Source organism: Lactuca saligna, chromosome 6, assembly GCF_052625555.1.
Source record: "Lactuca saligna cultivar CGN05327 chromosome 6, ASM5262555v1, whole genome shotgun sequence".
In the NCBI taxonomy this organism is placed as follows: domain Eukaryota; kingdom Viridiplantae; phylum Streptophyta; class Magnoliopsida; order Asterales; family Asteraceae; genus Lactuca; species Lactuca saligna.
This window is the reverse complement of record NC_136422.1, coordinates 8,991,852-8,997,696: the sequence shown is the minus strand read 5'-3', so window position 1 is coordinate 8,997,696 and position 5,845 is coordinate 8,991,852. Positions and strand designations below refer to the sequence as shown.

The 5,845-nt window shown below is 35.6% G+C and overlaps 1 pseudogene; it reads right to left on the bottom strand.

Moving 5' to 3' along the window:
- Nucleotides 1-2,496: 2,496 nt before the first annotated feature.
- Nucleotides 2,497-4,896, bottom strand: LOC145001799 (subtilisin-like protease SBT1.5 pseudogene; annotated as a pseudogene).
- Nucleotides 4,897-5,845: the final 949 nt, after the last annotated feature.

Sequence of the window (5,845 nt, the reverse complement as noted above, 5' to 3'; positions counted from 1 at the left end):
AGCAACCAGGGTAAACATAAACCACAGTCACACTCTCATCATTTCCTGAAAAATTATAAGATATACAAATACAATTTTTATTATAGATACACATTACATAGAAATAAACATTTAGATAGGAATAAACATTTAGATAGGAATAAGCATTTCTATTTAAACTAGAAATCTAAATAAAGTTCATATTACAAACACATATTACAAATACACATTACATAAGAACTATTCTAATCAGAATCTTCGTCATATCCTTCAATGTCTTCTTCGGTATCATAGTCAGAATTGGTGTCATCGTAATCAGTATCGCAATCAGAAACATCATTGACTCTACCAGTTGGCGGAGGAACTTCAGATGCACTTTCTACATCAACAATGACTCTAGGAATGTTTTGAAAGTACATGCTGAAATCGATAAAAAGTGGAGCATCGGATGAAGAGATATTTTGAAGTACATCGACATCGTCTACATTTTCGTGTGAGACATTGTGTTGTTTTTTTACCATCGAGATTAAAATATGTATAAGTTTTTAAACAATTTTATAATTTTTTTTGTGTTTTTTTTCCAATTATAAGTTAACTATATAACTTATTGGTTAATTAATTTGGAGTTAGCTTGGGTAAAAACTAGAAGATTTCTAGTTTTTGTATATAAGTTTTTAAACAATTTTATAGTTTTTTTTGTGTTTTTTTTTTCAAATTATAAAAATAATGTATTTTTATTTTTTTTTCCAATTATAGCATCCTACTTATAAGAAAACCACATAATTTTACATAATACATAAGAAGGTGAAATTCACATACTTTTACATACATATTATGTTGTTGTGTTGTTTTTTTTTACCGTCGAGATTAAAATATATATAAGTTTTTAAACAATTTTATAATTTTTTTAGATGTTTTTTTTCCAATTATAAGTTAACTATATAACTTATTGGTTAATTAATTTGGAGTTAGCTTAGGTAAAAACTAGAAGCTTTCTAGTTTTTGTACATAAGTTTTTAAACAATTTTATAGTTTTTTTTTGTGTTTTTTTTTTTCAAATTATAAAAATAATGTACTTTTTTTTTTTTCAATTATAGCATCCTACTTATACCAAAACCACATAGTTTTATATAATACATAAGAAGATGAAAGTCACATACTTTTACATACATATACCACATATACACCAAATACAAATACACACAAAATAACATCCTACTTAAAACAAATACACATAATTTCACATATATACATAATAACATCCTATTTATATCAAATACAAAAGTTTACAATCATATATCACATTTACAACAAACATACATACATTCACATACACACAATAACATTCTACTTATAACAAATACATATAATTTCTACCAAATACTAATATACCACATATACATCAAACACACATACATTGGAATATATATACCAAATTCACATATATTCAAACAAATACGGAATATACAATCTAATTTTCACATATGACAATTTTCACATAATTTCACATATAAATACAACTTGAAGCTACACAACTAATTGCAATTCAATAACCACAAACAAAAAATTGAATAACTTGTTTCTAATCCAAAACAACACCACCAAAAACAAGAATATGAACAATTTATTATCATTCAATCACTACACAAAGCTACAAATCGAAATTCATACAAAATAAAAATGAAATCATCAAAAAAACTTACCTTTCTTCAAGAAATGGAGGTAGAAATTGATCCCAAAACTTTAACCACACCTAGAGACACTTGCTTGGAACAATGTGGGGAGAAATTTGCTTGGAAGAAGCAGATTGAAGAGGAAATCAGTGAGATGGTGAAGGAAATTGGAAGCAAACAGAAAGGAAAATGAAGAAGGGAGGTTATCTGCGTGCGTTTTTTTTTTATCTATGACAGACAATAGCGGCGACACCTTTAGCAGCGACAACAGGGGCTTTACCGGCGACAATGAGTAATAGCGGCGACAAACTGGAGGGAAGGGTACCGCGTCATTTTTAGCGGACTATTAGCGGCGACTTTTTTTAACCTTTAGCGGTGACATCTATATCGCCGATATTAGGTTAGACAGGATAAGGCACCCCCACCCGTTGGATTGGATATCTCATCGAACGGTTGAGATGCAATAGAGGGGGAAAGTGCGGATTCGGGTGACAACCCTTTAGCGGCGACACTATTACCGGCGACAAGGGCTTTACCGGCGACTTTATATTATATTAATGTTATACAAAAACTTATAATATAAATTGGATATTATAAAAGTAAAAGTAAGTTTATAAGGTATAGACTATTAGATACTATCAAAATATAAGTTGATGAATTTTTATGTTATTTGATAATTCGGTTAATGCCGAAAACATGATTAAAAACGTAAATTTCAATATATTTCTATTTTTTTCCCATAATTATTTTAACCACTTAAATGCATTCTTACGCAACACGCGAGATTACGCCTAGTACATTCTTAAACATTTGTTATCTTTAAACATTATGGTCCCTGAAAGCATGACGTATACATTCGCAATCTATTAGCGCCAAATTAGAATAAATGTTGCCATATTACAACTATAAGCGACACTACATTATGTTTCCCATCAGTCCATATTAATTTACCTAACTCTGTCTCCATATTCCCCCATGAGCCAGTTACCTTATGATCAGACACAATCTTAACCGTGTAACTTTGTTTTTCCCCTTTTACAGTAAATTGCATTCGCTGTGGCACTACTGTTACATTGACTCCTTTTGGGCTAGTAATAATAGCATTGTAATTTGATATACCTGCCCCAACATGTGTTACAGTTCTTGTGACTATTACCTCTGGTTCTGATGAACCTCTTGGTTCACCATACGCGATTGATATTGCTGGGTAATTGATGTTCCATGGTTTGTTTTGCTTTCCCCTACACCTGACTGGTTTTGGAGAAAACTGTCTAAAAGCCTGGGTTGAGTAGTTCATTGCACACAAGAACTGAATATAATCATTCGCTGTTATGTCATATACCAATCCTGGATCAACCGCTTTTCCAGGGTCTATGTGACCTGAACCGGTGCCCCACACATTGGCTTCGTTGTATGATTCTTCATCTAGCAATGGCTTCCCTTCTCTGTCAACCATGTATGCCGTGGTCATGATTGCGGATCTAATCATGGCAGGAGACCAATCTGGATGGGCCCCTTTCAGTAGAGCAGCCAAACCTGACACGTGAGGACACGACATGGAAGTGCCTGATGCTATATTAAATCTTGTTCTTCGAAGGTCAGAAGGAATTTCGCTAGGTGCCACATCATTAGGCCATGCTGCTAGGATGTCGACACCTGGTGCTATTACATCAGGCTTGAGTACATAAAGCGAGTCAATACTTGGTCCTCTTGATGAAAAGGATGCAACTACAGGTGCAGGTTTCACCCCTGTTCGAGTCCCGTGAATTATCATCTTCGCCATTGGATTTTTTGAAGAGCTTATATAAGCATGGAGCTTTTTACCACCTGATTCGGTTATCATCATCCCTGGAATTGTGTAGGAATCTGATACTAGTCCTTCACCTTGAGGAGAAACGTTTGACACAATTACCCCTATCCCTCCAGCTTCCTTGACCACTTCACCTTTCTTGACACGAGCATTCCCACCTCGGTCACAAATCACTATTTTCCCACGTACCAGTTCTTTGTCAAGTGATTCCGGCATGCAAGTGGCTGCTCTCGAATTGCTAAATATCCCTTGCGAGGCATTCCTACCATGGATTAATGGAAAGAATTTTGTTGCTAGGATTGTTGTGCCACTTGAAACAGATGCCCCTGTGATTACTGTGCCATCTTCCAAGATCAGATCTGCGGGAAACCTCCTGTCGATTGTACTTGCACCGACTGTTGTTATCCACGGAGCTGTGTTTGTCACCGACATAACATCAGGACCTCCATTACCTGCTGAAGCTGAAACGAGAACACCTCTTGTCATTGCTCCAAAAGCTCCTATAGCTATGGGATCAAGATGATATGGCCTGCTTCTGGAGCCACCTACGGAGATGGAAATGACGTGGACACCGTCTTCCACAGCCTTATCTAATCCAGCGAGTATGTCTGATTCTCGACAATTCTCTCCCCAACATATTTTGTACGCAGCGATTCTAGCTTTGGGTGCCACTCCGACAGCTACTCCTTCTCCATACCCGAACAGTGATGCATTAGCAACGACCCTTCCAGCTGCAGTGGAGGCTGTGTGGGTGCCATGGCCATCGGTGTCTCTTGAAGATCTAATCTGAGCTGAGCTGTTGGTTTCTTGGATGCTTGCCTCAAATCCAGCAGTGAAATATCTTGCTCCTATTATCTTCTGGTTACAGAGATTTTTGGTGAACTTCTCACCTTCCATGCACTCTCCTTTCCAATCCGAAGGGATTGGACCAAGATCTTGATCATGGAAGCTTGATGCTTCAGGTGAGATACCAGTGTCCAAGATGCCAATAATGGCATTAGAACCATAATCTGACTCCTTCAATAGGCCATTAGGTTCATTGCTATCAAGCCCCAGAAACTGAATAGATCGAGTAGTATGAAGCTGAAGAGTTTGGTCAGGTAAAACAGCCATGACGCTTGGGTGGTCTTCCAGTTCTTGAGCTTCTTGAGGAGTCAGTCTAGCTGAAAAACCATGGAAAACAGTCTTGTAAACATGAAGGAAGTCTTGGTTTGGCTTTTTGTCACCTTGGACACTGTTGAATTTGTTATAATCCGACTTTCTTGAATTCAAACTTCCAAGGGTTGCCTTATACCAATGCTCTACATCAGCGAAAACAGATGGTTTCAAGTCGTTTTGAATCCTGACTATGAAGCTTTGGGTTTCATCAAGCTGCATAGAATTTGCTATGAAACAACAGACGATCGAGTAAACCAAAAACCAAAACCGACCCATCTTGGTAAAAAAAGATTGATCGATTATCAAAGCTACGCGTGTTGGTTTATAATGCAAGTGAGATTGTGAAAAGCATGAGCTGGACTAAGAAACCCACAGAAAAATACGAGGGTGAGCATGATTAGGATAAAAAAAATGAAGTGCGTGAATGCAATGTTGTGTGTTGGTGTCTATTTTAAGCATTATAACGTAAGATACATCTCACCCTTATCCTGTCGCATAGTTATAAATAGTTATAAATGGTGTAAACATTTCCAATGCTTTTGTCAGAACTGACAGAAAGTGTCCAGAATTTGCCGCAAAAATGACCAAAGATAAGTGATGATGCATGCAATTTTTGTGCCCTGTTCATACACATGTTCGGGCCATGGGTAGTTTGGGCTTTTGCATTTTTTTAGGCTGTTGGCCTGTTGCACTTTTATGTGTAAAGCCTTTGTCGTACAAAGGCCATAATTAATGCAAGGGCAGTTTTAGACTTAAATAATATAAACCAATCAAATAGTAGAAAAATCGAAAAGCACCCCTTATAATCTAGACTTTGACATTTTGGGCGTGTTCGACTAACCAGCTGGTATTGTTCGACTAACCAGCTGGTATTGGGTAGTTTGTAGCGTTTTGTTAAACGCTAAATGAAGTAGCATTTATATTTGTAACGTTTTGATTATATTAAACGTTAGAAGCTTGTAGTGTTAAATGAGATATTTTGTTTTAAACGGATCGTTTTGTCGAACACGCCCTTTGGGTGTAACTATCAAATATAAGGTGTGAGAATATATTCATCTTATATTTTTCTCCTATATTTTTATGTAATTCATGCTATTATATTTAAAATATAAACAAATACATCAAAAATAATTATAATATTTGATTTTATTTATTATTTATTGTACGAATACTAATAATTAGCTTAATCTTATACATTTCTATTTTATATATAATTACTATTTAC